Source organism: Artibeus jamaicensis, unplaced genomic scaffold (genome assembly GCF_021234435.1).
Source record: "Artibeus jamaicensis isolate MK-2021 breed Jamaican fruit bat unplaced genomic scaffold, CSHL_Jam_final contig_387, whole genome shotgun sequence".
Lineage (NCBI taxonomy): Eukaryota > Metazoa > Chordata > Mammalia > Chiroptera > Phyllostomidae > Artibeus > Artibeus jamaicensis.
Window position 1 is genome coordinate 43,021,379 of NW_026521812.1, and position 16,252 is coordinate 43,037,630.

The window sequence follows — 16,252 nt, forward strand, 5'->3', positions numbered from 1 at the left end:
ACCACATTGAGACTGGTAGGGAGTGTGGAGGTGTAAGAGGACTCGCTGGGCTACCACGGCAGCAGCTCAAGTCCTAGGGGACATCTCAATGGCCCCATGGGTCTCCTCCAGGAAGTAGGGTCTCCTCCAAGAAGTAGGGTCTAAACTGCAAGCTGGGCTTCCCAGCCTAGAGCACCAGAACTGGAAGGGAACCCAAATAACATCAGCTGCAATAAGTAGCATGGTTTCAGTCTGCCAAGGAGAAATAGCTAGAGATACAGACAGCCTCTTAAAGGGCCAACACACAAAATTTCACTTTAGCCACTTATCCTGCCAGGGTTGCAGAGGGAGATACAGGGTGGACAAAAGATATGTAAAGAGAGTCTGGAGTTGGTGGCTCTGGGAAGACAACCGAAGGAACAGCTACTAGGATCCCTGTCTTGAGTCATTCCCACACTGCAGAAAGCCATCTTTCTCAGGCAGAGCAATACCCTCCTCCATGTGGCATCAGCCTGAGGGGAAGCAATAGCCAGGCCCACAGGATTACTCTGCCCCACCCTGTGGAGCTTAAACCTTGCTGAGGAGTACAGCTAGAGGCTCTTCCAGTGATTAATCCTATAAGACAGTCTGCATGTGGCCCTCTGGAGACTTAAGACTTTAGCTGACCCTCTACTGGACTAGGTGCTGGTAAAAGCCAACCTTGGTGCATAGCTTGGCTCTTTCTGCATGCCCTGTGGCCCAGCAGAGAGAGCTGATCAACTGTGGATCACTGATAGCTCCAAACAGGTTGCACAAGCAGCTTCTGAAACAAGCACACACCAGAATCTTTGCAGATCTACATATGAGGGGAGACCAAAAAATGGAATTTATGAATTAAAAAATGTGTATTTATTCTTACATGTTTAAATTACAGTCACTTTTAAAATACTCTCCATTTGATGCAATATACCTCTCAAGACTTTTTTCCACAGCTCAAAACACTTTGAACTCATCGATTTTCATGCCTTTTAGTGCTTCTTCCATTTTTTGTTTCACCTCTTCCACATGAGAAAAACATTTCCCTTTAAGGACTTTTTTCATCCAGGGAAACAAAAAAAGTCTCTTGGGGTGAGACTGGGTGAACCAAGAGGGTGAGGCACTAGGGTCATGCAGTTTTGCCAAAAACTGCTTAACAGCACAGTGTGGGTAGGTGCACTTACAAATTATCCATCATGAAATGGGCAAACACATTGAAAGAGTCTTCAAAATAAAATTTACTGGAGCCAAATGCAGCCTCTCACAACAATGCTGGCTGGGACACTGATAGAGATAGGTTCCTAGAAACCTCACCTCAAGGGCAAAGCCTGTACTACCAGGGGCTCACCCTCCAGAAGATAATCTGGTTTTTTCCTGCCCTCAACCTCTGGAAACAAATACAAAGAGTCAGCCAAAGTAGGAAGACAAAGAAAGAGGCCCTAAATGAGAAAACATGAGAATTGTTCAGAAGAAGGGGTAAGTGAAATGGAGGCAATATAGAGTTCAAAGTAATAATTATAATGATGCTAAAGAGCATAAAAAAAGACACAAAAACTATAAAAAGGGCCAGTCAGAAATAAAGAATGCAACAGCTGACATAAATAATACACTGGAAGGAATAAACAGTAGGTTAGATGAAGCAGAGGATTAAATCAGTGATTTGGAAGACAAGGCAGAAAAAAAACAATCAGAGCAACAAAAAGAAAAAAATAATTTAAAAAAATGCAGACAGCTTAAGGCACGTTTAAGACAACATGAAGCATAACATCCACATCATGGGGATAAGTGAAGAAGTGATAAAGCAAGGGACTGATAATCTATTTGAAGAAATAATGGCCAAAAAGTTCTCTAAGCTCATGAAGAAAAAATCCATACAAGTCCAGTAAGTGCAGAGAGTCCCAAACAAAATGGGCCCAAAGAGGCCCAGAGCAAGACACATATAATTAAAATTGCAAAGCTTAAAGACAAGGAGAGAATACTTTAAAGACTTCGAGAGAAAAGCCTTTAGTTCCCTACAAAGAAGCTCCTGTAAGACTATCAACTGATTTCTCAACAGAAACATTTAAGGCTAGAAGGGGCTGGCATGAAACATGCAAGGTGATGAAAGGCAAGGACCAATGCTACTTTACCCAGCACGGTTATCATTTAAAATTGAAGAGAAATAAAGTCTTCCCACACAAGAAAGAGCTAAAGAAGTTTGTTAACACCAAGCCAGTACTGCAACAAATGATAAAGGGCTTGCTTTAAGAAGATGGAAAAAGGAAAGAAAAATACAGAGAAAATTTGTTTAAAAATGGCAATACATATATATGAATCAGTAATCACTTCAAATGTAATGGCTTAAATGCTCCAATGAAAAGATATAGAGTAGCTGAATGGATAAGAAAGCAAGACCCGTATGTATGCTGTCTTCAAGAGACCCACCACAGAATGAAAGATACACACAGACTAAAAGTAAAGGGATGGAAAAAGATATCTCATTCAAGTGAAAAGGAGAAAAAAAAAGCTGAGATAGCAATCCTTAAATCCAACAAAATTGACTTCAAAACCAAGGCTATATAGTAAGAGACAAAGAAAGATGATACATAATAATAAAAAGAACAATCCAACAAGAGGATATAATCCTAGTAAACATTATGCAAATCAAATCTTGACAAACATAAAGGGAAGGACTGACAGAGATATGGATATAGTCAGGCATTCTGACACCCTGTTGACTTCAATGGACACATATTCCAGACAGGAAATCATAAGGAGATAGACAACAACCTTAAACTAGATCAAATGGAATTAAATGATAAAATATGTTCAATACATTTTCACCCCAAAGCAGCAGAATATACAATACATTCTTTTCAAGTGCACATGTAATATTTCTATAGTAGACCATATTTTACAGCACAAAACAAGTCTCAATAAATTTAAGATTGAAATCATATCAACTGTCTTCTCTGACCATAATGCTATGCAACTAGAAATGAATCACAAGATGAAAACTGAAAAATACAAAATACACAAAGACTTGGAACCTAAATAATATGTTATTAAACAATGAAAGTGTTAACAATGAGGTCAAGGAAGAAATCAAAAAATACCTTGAAACAAGTGAAAATCAGAACACAACAACCCAAAATCTGTGGGACACAGGGAAAGAAGTCCCAAGAGGAAAATTCACAGCATTAGAGGCTTATCTCAAGAAACAAGAGAAACGTTCAAATAAACAATCTAATTTTACACTTAAACAATCCAACTTTACACTTAAAAGAACTTGAAAAGAACAACACACCAAGCCCAATGTTAGAAGGAAGGAAATAATAAAGGTCAGAGCAGAGATAAGTGAAATAGAGTCTAAGAGAACAATACAAAAGAGCAACAAATCCAAGAGCTAGTTTTTTGAAAAGCTAAACAATATTAACAAACTTTTAATCAGACTCATCAAAAAAAAAAGAGGACCCAAATAAATACAATCATAAATGAAAGAGAAGTAACAACTGACACCAAAGCAATGCAAAGGATTGTAAAAAAAAATATTTTGAACAGAATGAGGCTGGGCATGGCCAAGATGGAGGCGTAGGTAGATGCACTGTACCTCCTCGCACAACCAAAATTAAGGACGACAAAAATTTAGAAGCAAAAAAACAATCAGAACTTACAGAAAACTGAACTACATGGAAGTCCGACAACCATTCATTCAGAATGGTAAGAGGGGCAGAGTTGGCAGCCATCGGAGAGGGGTCGCAGCAAGTGAAAGCAGTGGCTGGTAGACTGTGCATACGGGTGGCGGTTAGCAGACCCCACGTGCGGTATGGGAACGAGCAGACCCAGTGAGGTGAGCAAGGCTCGTGGCTGACCGAGGACGCACATTTGAGTGCAGATAAACCAGGCAAAAATGCGGAATAAGACAGACCACGTAACCCAGGCCCCTGCGCTGGGAAATAAAGCCTAAAAGCACTGATTGAAAAAACTTGTGGGGGTTGAGGTACCCAGAGGGACTCCCAGCCTCACAGAAGAATTCAAGGGAGAGACCCACAGGGTTCTAGAATGTACACAAGCCCACCCACCCAGGAACCAGCACCGGAAGGGCCCGGTTTGCTTGTGGGAAGCAGCAGAAGGAACTGAAATTCCAGGGAGAGTGCAGCAAGAGCCACTGTTCCCTCTCAGACCCCGCCCCCACGTACAGAGTCACAACCCAGCAACTGGGTTGCGTCCCCCCCCCCCCCCCGTGAAGACCTAAGGCTCTGCCCCTCACTATGTAACAGGCACAACAAGACAAAAAAATGGCTCAAACAAAAGAACAGATCAAAGCCCCAGAGCCAATACTTTTAAGTGACCAAGACATAGCCAACCTATCAGATGCACAGTTCAAAGCACTGGTGATCAGGATGCTCACAGAATGGCTTGATTTTGGTCACAAATTAGATTTAAAAAATGAAGGCTACACTCAGTGAAATGAAGGAAAATGCACAGGGAACCAATAGTGATGGAGAGGAAACTAGGACTCAAATCAGTGGAGTGGAACAGAAGGAAGAAAGAAACAACCAAACAGAAAAGAATGAAGAAACAAGAATTCGAAATAATGAGAAGAGGCTTAGGAACCTTCTGGACATCTTTAAACATCCCAACATCCGAATTATAGGAATACCAGAAGGGGAAGAGGAACAGCCGCAAGTGGAAAACTCATCTGAACAAATAATAAAGGAGAATTCCCCCAATCTAGCAAAGGCAGTAGACTTCCAGGAAATCCAGGAAGCTCAGAGAGTCCCAAAGAAGTTGGACCCAAGAAGAAACACACCAAGGCACATCATCATTACATTAGCCAAGATTCAAATGAAGGAGAGAATCCTAGAAGCAGCAAGAGATAAAGGGACAGTCACCTACAAAGGAGTTCCCATCAGACTGTCAGCAGATTTCTCAAAAGAGACCTTACAGGCAAGAAGGGGCTGGAAAGAAGTATTCCGAGTCATGAAATCCAAAGACCTATAACCAAGATTGCTCTATCTAGCGAAGATTTCATTTAGAATGGAAGGGCAGATAAAGTGCTTCTCAGATAAGGTCAAGTTCAAGGAGTTCATCATCACCAAGCCCTTATTATATGAAATGTTAAAGGGACTTAGCTATGAAAAAGAAGATAAAAATACGCACAGTAAAAAGACAGCAAACTCACAGTTATTAACAACCACACCTGAAACAAAAGCAAACTAAGCAAACCACTAGAAGAGGAACAGAACCACAGAAATGAAAATCACATGGAGGGTTAGCAACAGGGAAGAGGGAGGAGGAGAGAGTGGGAAAAGGTACAGAGAATAAGTAGTATAGACGGTAGGTAGAAAATAGGGGAAGGGTAAGAATAGTATGGGAAATGTAGAAGTTAAGGAACTTACGACACATGGAAATGAACTAAAGGGTGGGGAATGTGGGTGGGAGGTGTGCAGGGTGGAGAGGAGTGAAGAGGGGGAAATAGGTCAACTGTAATAGCATAATCAATAAAATATATTAAAAATATTCCAAACAACTATATGCCAACAAACTGGACAATCTGGACAAAATGGATAAATTCCTAGAAAAATACAATATTCCAAACCAAATCAGGGAGAACTGGAGAATCTGAACAGAGAAATTACAACTCATAAAATAGGAGTGGCAATTAAAAAACTCCCAACAAACAAAAGCCCTGGACTGGATGATTTCACAGGTGAATTTTATCCAACATTCCAAGAAAAACTAACACCGCTCCTTCACAAACTATCCCAAATATACTCAATAGGAGGGAAGACTCCCAAGCTCATTTTATGAGGCCAGCATTATCCAAATTCCAAAACCATAAAAGACACTATAAAAAAATTATAGGCCAATATCCCTAATGAACATAGATGGTAAAGTCATCAACAAAATGTTAGCAAACCGAATACAGCTGTACATCAAAAAGATCACACATCATGATCAAGTGGCATTTATTCTGGGTTGGGACAACATTCACAAATCAATAAATGAGACATACCACATAAGCATTATGAAAGATAAAAACAACTAAATGTATCAACAAATGCAGAAAAAGCATCTGATAAAATCCAGCACCCATGTGTGATAAAAACTCTTAGTCAAGTGGGATTAGAGGAAACAAACCTAAGTGTAATAAAGGCCACATATGACAAACCCACTGTGAGTGTTGCCCTTTAGATCTGAAACAGACAGGGATGTCCACTTTTGCCTCTCTTATTCAACACAGCACTGGAAGTCCTAGCCACAGCATCAGACAAGATGGACATATAAAAGGCATCCAAATTGGAGAGGAAGAAGTAAAACTGTCATTACTTGCAGAAGACATGACATACAGAGAACACTAAAGATCTCACCAAGAAACTACTGGAACTAATAAATGACTTCAGTAAAGTAGCAGGATATAAATTAATATCCAGACATCGATTGTGTTTTTATATGCCAATAATAAACTATCAGGAAGAGAAATTAAGAAAACTCCCCATTCACAACTGATTAAAAAAATAAAATACCCAGGAGTAAATTTAACCAAGAATGTAAAAGACCTATACTAAAAAATATATGGCACTGACAAAAAAAACTGAAGAAGACACAAATAAGTGTAAGCATATACTGTGTTTATGGATAGGAAGAATTAACATCATTAAAATGTCCCTACTACCCAAAGCAATTTATAAATTCAACAAAATTCTTATCAAGATACCAATGAGGTATTTCACAGAACTACAACAAACATTTGAAACATTTATATAGAACCACAAGAAACCTTGATAGCTACAGTGATCTTGAGAGAGAAGAACCAATATGGAGGAATCACAATACCTAATATCAAACTATACTATAAGGCCATTGTAATCAAAACAGCATGGTACTGGCATAAAAACAGACACAGAGATGAATGAAACAGAATAGAGAGCCCAGAAATAAACCAATACATATAGAGTCCATTAATATTTGACAGAGTAGCAAGCACATACATTGGGCTAATGATAGTTTATTCAATAAAAGGTGTTGGGAAAATTGGAAAGATATGTATAGAAAAATAAAACATGACCACCTTCTTATGCCACACATTAGAATAAATTCAAAATTGATTAAAGAATTAAATTTTAGACTCAAAAACATAAAATCCTGGAAGAAAACATGGGCAGTAAAATCTCAAACATTACTCATAGCAATAATTGTTTTGCTATAGCTCCTCAGGCAAGGAGAATTTTTTAAAAAGTGAATAAACAGGACTACATCAAACTAAAATATTTTTGCATGGCAAAGGAAACCATCAAGAAAATAAAAAGACAACCTACTAAATGGGAGAACATACTGGCCGATAATTTTGATAAGGGGTTAATATCCAAAAATTTTAAAGTACTTATAAAATTTAACACCAAAGACAAAACAAAAAACCCCACAATGACCCAAATAAAAAATGGACACAGGACCTGGAGAGTTCTCCAAAAAGAACATACAGATAGCCAATACACATATAAAATGATGCTCGACATCACTAACGATCAGAGAAATGCAAATTAAAAGCACAATGAGATACCATCGCACACCTGTCAGAATGGCCATCATCAATAAATCAACAAACAAGTGCTGGCAAGAATATAGAAAAAGGGAAGCCCTTTGGTACTGTTGGTGGGAATGCACATTGGTGTAGCCACTGTGGAAAACAGTATAGAGTCATCTCAAAAAATTAAAAATGGAACTGCCTTATGACCCAGCAATTCCTCTTCTGGGAATTTATCCAATAAAACCCAAAACACTAATTCGAAAGAATATCAGCACCTCATGTTCATCTGCAGCATTATTTACAATAGCCAAGATTTGGAAGCAGCCCAAGTGTCCATGAGTAGATTAAGTGGATTAAACAGCTGTGGGCATTTACATAATGGAATACTACTCACTCTTAAAAGAGAAGAAACTTTTACCCTGTAGACAGTATGGATGGACCTGGACAGCATCATGTTATGTGAAATATGACGGTCAGAGGAAGATAAATACCATATGATTTCACTCAATACGTGGAATCTAATGAACAAGCTGAACTAACAAACAAAATAGAGACACAGTCTTAGAGAGCAGGCTGACAGCCCCAGAGGGCAGGGTAGTGGAGGAGGGACTCAGCAAAAAGTAAAAAGGACTCATGGACAAAGACAACAATGTGTTGACTACAGTGGGGAGTGGTGGGTGGAGGAGAAGGGGTATATGGTAGATAAATCGTAATGGAAAAGATATGATAAAGAATAAACTATTAAAGAAAAAGAATAAAGGAATAAAAGATATCAGATCCTTTTAATTACATCAAAGCTTATTACATCATCTACTCTTACAGGAGCTTTGCCAGATAAACATTATATAATCAATATTTCATACAATCATCATTTTATCATAAAAGACTGCCTGTCCCTTTAGATTTAGATTTATTTTTAGATTTAAAGGTTTATCTTAAAGTTAATATACACAAAGAACAAAGAGATAATGGTGCCTTACTTGTAAAAGTAACATTAAAAGTTTTTTTGATAAAAACAGACACTTATGATTCAATAATAATAATGACATGTTATCTTCATACTGTATTTTTAAAGTTAAACTTTAATATATCTTTTAGATGAGAACTCAGGCTTTGTTTCCCAGTTCATTCACAGATAAAATTCTAAGGAATTTGCAAGCCCTGTATAGCACAGTATCTCGCAAAATTCTGGCCACCAACCAAATATAAGATAATTTTATGGGTCTAAAGGACAAGGAACATGGAGTCAAGTAAGTAAATTATTTCCCCTTCATTCTATTTTAATTCCTCAAACTACATCAGGAAGTCTCAGACTGGTGTTACCAACACCTCTATAATTTTTTTTCTAATCTTCCTTTTGAGCAAAAAAACACCCCCCCCCCAAAAAAAAGACCCAGTAAATATCAAGCTACAGTCTTCAGCAGTAAATTAATTCTAGGTAGAATTTAACCACAATGTTTTGTTTCGATCATTTTCATCTATATGTCTACCTTTTTTTAGCAACACATAATAATTGCTTTTTATTTATGGTGGTTATTTCAAGTTTTCTTTAAAATTTTTAATAATCACATTGATATAAAGAAATATTAAGGAAATAAGTATACAAAAAAGATGCAGTTGTGGCCAGAATTTGGGGGATGATATAAAAATGACTGAAGTTTGACATCACCCTTAAATGACACACTATATCAGACAAATTTAACTGACATCCTCACAGCATTTCATCCCTCAAAAGCATAATATATGTTCTTTTAAAGTGCACATAGAACATATTCTAGGACAGACCGCATGTTAGGATGTGAAACAAGTCTTAATAAATGTAAGAAGACTGAAATCATATTGAGTATCTTCTCTGACTGCACAGTATGAAAGAAACTATTTAGAAATTATAAGAAAAAAACTGAAAAACACACAAACACATGGAGGTTAAATAACATATTATTAAACAATGAATGGATTAACAATGAGATCAAGGACAAAATCAAAAGATATCTTGAGACAGATTAAAATAAAAACATGATAAGCCAAAATCTGTAACAGCGAATGGAGTCCTAACTGGGAAATTTATAGCATTACAGGCCTACCTCAAGAAACAAGAAAAATCTCAAACAATTAATCTTACAATCGAAGAAACTAGAAAAACAAATAAGCAAAGCCCAAAGTGACTAGACAAAAGGAAATTAATAAAGACCAAAAGAGAAATAAATGAAATATTCAATGAAACCATGACTAGGTCTTTGAAAATATAAATAAAACTGAGAAATCTTTAGCCAGTCTTATCAGAAAAAGAGAGAGAACTCAAAACCAGAAAGAGAACTGACACCACAGAAATAAAAAGTATAAGAAAATATTTGAATACCGATCGATATGCCAACAAATTGGACAATGTGGAAGAAATAAATTCCTAGCAACACATAAAGTCAGAGGAATCACACTACCTAACATCAAACTATACTACAAGGTCACAGTACTCAAAACAGCATGGTACTGGCATAAAAACAAACCTACAGATCAGTGAACAGAAAGAGAGCCTAGAAATAACTCCACACTTTTCTAGTAAATTAGTATTTGTCAACGGAGGCAAAACATACAATGGGGTAAAGACAGTCTCTTCAATAAACGGTGTTGGGAAAATTGGGCAGGTATGTGCAAAAAAACAATGAAACTAGACCACCTTTTTACGCCATACACAAGAATACATTTAAAATGGATTAAACACTTAAATGTTAGACTTGAAAACATGAAAATCCTAGAAGAAAATATGGGTGGTAAAATCTTGGAAATGTCAGCCAGCAGTATTTTTTCTGATATAACTGCTTGGGCTAGGGAAACAAAAGTAAAAATAAAAAAATGTGACTACATTATGCTCAAATATTTTTAATAGGAAAGGAAACCACCAGAAAAATGAAACATAACCCATTGAATGGGAAAACATATTCTCCAATGATACACCTAATGAGGGGTTAAAACCCACAATTTATAAAGAACTTATAAAATGCAATAACCTTAAACAATCCATTAAACAATATGCTTAAAAAACCTGAATAGATGTTTCTCCAGAGGACAGACAGATGTCCAGTAGACATATGAAAATATACTCAAAGTCACTAATTATTAGAGAAATGCCAACTAAAGCCACAGAGAAGTATCACCCCATACCTGTCAGAATGGCTATCATCAATAAATCAATACACAACAAGTGTTGGCAAGGATATGGCGAAAAGGGAATCCTTGTATGCTGTTGGTGGGAATGCAGATTGATGCAGTCACTGTGGAAAACAGTATGGAGGTTCCTCAAAAAATTAAAAATAGAACTGCCTTATGACACAGTAATTCCACTTCTGGGTATATATCTAAAGAAACCCAAAACACTAACTTGAAAGGATATATTCTTCCCCCTATGTTCACTGCAGCATTATTTACAATATCAAAGCTATGGCAGCAACCCAAGTGTCTATGAATAGATGAATGCATAAAAAAGCTATGGTACATACATACAATGAAATATTACTCGACCATTAAAAGTGAAATTTGTGGCAGCATAGAAATAAGTCAGAGAAGAGAAACACTGTATGATTTCACTTATGTTTGGATCTAAAGAACAATATAAATGAACCAACAAAACACAAATGGACTCATAGATACAGAAAACAGACTGATGGCTGCCAGAGAGAAGAGAGTTTGGGGGACTGGGTGAAAAATGTCAAGGGACTGAGAAGCAAAGGTTGGTAGTTACTAGTAATTGAGAAAAATATATAGCATATGAATATACAATATTTGGGTGTGTATAATGTGCACCCACATTTTTAGCCCAAACTTTCAGAAAACAAATCTTTCACTTCAATTTATTTATTTAATTTTCCATTGTTTAATTCAATTAAAAAAGTTCAATAGAACTGATTATCATTTTTCTAGGATATTATTTTGCATATGGATATTGTAATTGCTTTTCAGAGTTACACTTTTAATGCATAAACATAATGGAATTAATATTTATATAAATATAGAATTAGTACTACCCATGTATAATGTGCATCCTTATTTTCCCAAAAAAATTTGGGCCAAAAAGTGTACATTATACATGGCAAAATAGGGTAGTCAATAATATTGTAATAACTGTGAATGGTGCCAGGTGAGTCCTGGAAATATCAGGGGGAACACTTTATAAAGTATATGCTTGTTTAACCATTATGCTGTACACCTGAAACTAATGCAAAATAATACTGAATATAAACTCTAATTGAAAAAAATTAAAAACAGATAAAAATGTGACTGAAGTTTGAGAAATAATACACTTTTCCATTGAGTCAACAAATAAATATAAGTGTCAATTACGAGCATACCTTTTGTTTAGCCACCATGGACAAAAAAGGATGCTCAAAGAAATGTATATGGAAAATCAGCAGTAAAGGAAATTACTTCGAAATGAGTTAATCAAAAACAGGATTCATAGACATAGTAGCATTTGAGCTAGGACTCAACAGATATGATTTAGTCATAGAGGGACAGAGCATGTGAAGAGAACAAAAACTTAACAATATAGGCCTAAGTGGTGGCAACTTTAAAATTTTGATTTTGGTGGTGGTGACATGGGTGTGTACATAATGCACTAAAACATGAGTGCACACTGTTATATATAAATTTTTCCGTAATAAATTTGATACCATTTCTTTAACCTATGCAATGAAAAGTCATTGAGGTTTCCAGCTTGACTAGCTCCAGTGGGGGATGGGGGGAGGTGAATACAATAAGTAGAAAAGGGAATCACGTTTAAAGGCAAGATCAAAAGTACTTATTTCATATAATATATTTTCATAAAAACTGTTTGCTATTACATAAAAATAGCAACTCTTTATTTCTTCATAACAGTTTCTTTTCAGGGAGAGAACTTACCTAAATTAAGGTTCACCTATTAAAATCAAATGTTACTACCCCCACCTCCTTATTCCCCCCCCCAACAAAGGAGTACAATAAAACACTCATCTCTAACAAGGTGACAGAGTAAAAGAAGTAGCCACTGGGGTTGTGTGCTAATGATACCCGACAGAATTTAGCAAAATTATTTAAGATTGTATCCAACACTTAGATCCTGATGGTAGTGAAACTGAGAAACTGTCTTAGAATGTGCCTTTTAACCTTTAATTCTTTTCAACGATCTGACCTGTTAACATTTAGTTATTAATTATAAACTACATTTCAAGTAGTTTTTGTTACATTCCATAGTTTAAGAATTTATGACTAGACAGTGAAATCATTCGTAGTAAAAAATAATACCATTATTAAAAGTCTTTACTTGTTGGATCTTCACAATGCCATTCTTAATAACGTGACCATAAAATCGAATTTAAAACATGGATTAAGGTTATAAAAAAGCATAAAGAGACCAGACAAAAAGAAGATACAAATCAAAGCATTAACCTATGTGGATGTCCTATGTCCACAGAAACCTATGTGGATACTTAATATTTTAGTAAGGAAAATGTAAGTTTGTTATACCAGTGAGTTGCCACTAGATTTTCACACTCCAGAAAACTTAACCTGAAAGCTGTGTGGGCACTTTCAGAGTTGAAGGGGTACTCAGCTCAAGTACTACAACTTTTAAATTATCATTCTACATACAGTAAGTCAGTTCTTGGAACTGAGGTGAAATGATATGCAACAAAACCAATTTTACCACATTATGATTGCCATGAATATGTTCCTACAGCAATGATATAAGGGAACCAAACCAAAAGAAACAGTGTTATTCAAGGACCTGTAGTAATTATAGTTTAGGAGATGTTAACAGGGTGGCAATAAGAAAATAGGCTCTCTGCCCAAAGTTTAGGAAACCATATAAGCACAGTAGTAAAAGTTTTGAGAAGTCCTGCAGTTAAAAGCAAATGAAAAGTTAAACTCTTGATTAAAGCCAATGTGCTCCCAAGTTATTTGCCATAGAACACTATCTGGGAGGCAGTGAGGCTATTATTGATATTGTTCAGAGGGAAACATAAAACTCTGATCTTATGAAAATACCTTAGATGACAAAACTGAGGCCTACAGACATTATAATAGGTTAGCAGAACGAAGGACTTAAATCTCTCATTCCTAGGCTAGAGCTCCTTCCATTAATATAGGGTTCCTTTGATTTTATATAGTCAAACATTTAATTAACGTTTAGTTTACATTTAACATTTTTGTTATGGTGTCACATTTTCTAGTTTGTGTACTAACAGGTGTTTTTAATTTTTCCTTCAAAACTCTAGTTCCCAATGACCAGATCCACCTGGAGATTTGCTATTGTTTAGCAATTCTAGGGAATGATGTAGTTTAGAGTGGTAGCTAAAAGTAATCAATAAAAAAATGAAGAATTTGTACAACTTGGTGTTAATTAAGTCTTGTTACAACTCCTGTTAGCACAACGAATCACACTGTGTTGTTTATCAGGTGGTGAGTTACTTAGCACCTAATGCTGACATGTTATTCATATTAAAATTAAGAGCTAAAAACATAATAAAATTAAGATCTTATGTTTGCATAAAAGAGGGCCAACAACATCGAAATTGAGAGATTTTTGTTTTTCTTTAGTTCAGGGCTTATGTGTCAGGCAGTTTCCTAACGTGTGTGTGAGATAATAAAAATAAGTTTTGATTACTTTAACTAGTCTTCAAATCAGATTTTTCCAATTTCTGTACTTCTCAAACTCCATAGGACTCTAAGATAATGTAGAATAATCAACACAAAGTTTACCTAGCTTTAAAAATGTATAGTTGTGTGCCACTACCCTCCCCATAAGGGTAAGGGAGAATGGAAGAGACGGAACAAGTAACTATTGTTATGTTGCAACTTTAAAAGCCTTGAGAATCAAAAGTGATAACTGTCAACAACTTCCTTATGACTAATCTGACTTCCTGTAATAAACTTCTTGCACTCTTTTCCATCCCCCACAACGACCTTTAACTATTGCTACCACTCGTGTCACAATATTGAAAGAACCCAACAAATTAATGGCACTACACGAGGCCTTGATTGTGCCAACAAAGAGGTAACGCTGCGCGCCTTTATCACACAGGTGCGACCTCCACTCCAGCACTGCGCACTTCGCCGCCGCAGCGCCCGTGGCTGGGGATCACGCACCCCACGCCCCAGCCACGCCTGCGGCCACCTCGCTCTTGGTCGCTCTCCAACCTCCGCCCCGCTCCCCCACGCGGGGCCGGCGCGGCTCCACTTCCCAGAACCCGGAGGACCGCCACCAGGCTCCCCGGCACCAGGCGGGGCCAGGGCGGCAACACCCCCCACGCCACAGCAACCCGACCCGCGGGGATGCCCCCAGGGCTCCTGGAAGAGCCAGGCCGGGGGAAGCTGGCCGGGGAAGCTGCTCTGGACCAGCAGCTGGCCCTGCGAGCACTTTGGGGGCGGGGACACCGTTACCTGCTGCCGGCACAGCTGCTCCCGTCGGCGCCGCTCTCCTGGCAACCGCGGCAGCTACGCGGAGGCCAAAAACCGGAGGGCCCGGTGACAGCTCCCAGAGTGCACTGCGCCGGCGCCCTTGCCCACGCCGGCGTTGACGTCGACGACCTCGATCTCCACGCCCAGTCCCTTTCTAGTCTCCGGCACTAATTGTCGCCACAGCGCCCTCAAGCGGACCTTCAGGGAAGCAGTTCAGGGCCACCAACTGCGGAAGTGGGCCTGGAAAGGGGTTCATTTAAGACAGCAGGTGTTTTCAACTCGCTAGCGCCAGCCCTGCCCTGATGGAGGGTTTAGAGGGATGTTAGGAATTGAAAACAGCTGTTAAACATTACTTAAATAATTAAATTATACTTAAATAATTTAATTATTTATAAATTATACTTAAATAATTTAATTATTTAAGCTCTTAAATTATACTTACATAATTATTTAAGTATAATTTAAATAATATCTTTGTATTATAAAGAGCTTGAGGCTCAGAGAGGTTAGAAGACTTGAAAGGTTAGGAGACAAATAGTGATTAGCTTTGGTCTGTTTGCGTCTAAAACTCTCTAAATCACAGTTACTAAAAGTAGGATTGCAGTGTTTACAATGAAATGATTGTTTTACAAATATGTAAGTATATAAAATATAATCTTTAAAAAAATCAAACACCAATTATGTCAGTATTTAAGCACGTAAATAGCCTTTAGAATTAAAGCTGGAATATACGAGGAGTTGAAATTATCACCCTTCAACACCATTATTTAAGATGGAATAGCAGTAAACTTAATTTTTTCATCTGTGTGGTTGAATGTTGTAAGGAATAAAGAAATCTGAGAAAGCAACATGATAAATTTTAAGATTCCAAATATCAATTTTAGAAAAATTGTTTTAAGCTAGTGTCTCTAAGGAAGTGTCTTTATCTTCTGATGAATGTTTGGTGTGTGGTGATTAGGACCTTGAGATTATAAAGTAGACTATCAATAAACATACAATCTTCTGTATATGAGCATTCACTCCTGTTTTTAAAAACAGCCTCTTGTTTTTAAATAATTCGTATAATGCTAGCATGGCCTTATATTTTAATATGTCCTATTATAAGTATATTATAATATAAGGTATACATTTTGTATCAAACATTCCAAAATTATCTTTTGGTAGTAACGAAATTTAGATTTCTCTAAGTCAGTTTTTCTGCAAAAGCGAATAGTGAATGCACATGGAATCATTCTCTTCCTTTTCTCAAAGGTTATAGGGAATGGCTAATCCTGTGATTCACGTTACTGGTTTTACCACACTCTATTCTTCATGGGGAAC

General features: G+C 37.1%; 1 protein-coding gene across 4 annotated transcripts in view; it reads right to left on the minus strand.

The window, feature by feature from the left end:
- Positions 1 to 15,011, minus strand: part of DOP1A (DOP1 leucine zipper like protein A) — a 115,244-nt gene extending 100,233 nt beyond the window's left edge. For all 4 annotated transcript variants that reach the window (XM_053664736.1, XM_053664737.1, XM_053664738.1 and 1 more), the window contains exon 1: positions 14,915 to 15,011. The gene's annotated coding sequence lies outside the window, so the exon portion shown is untranslated. The remainder of the gene's footprint in view (positions 1 to 14,914) is intronic.
- Between the last annotated feature and the right edge of the window lie 1,241 nt (positions 15,012 to 16,252).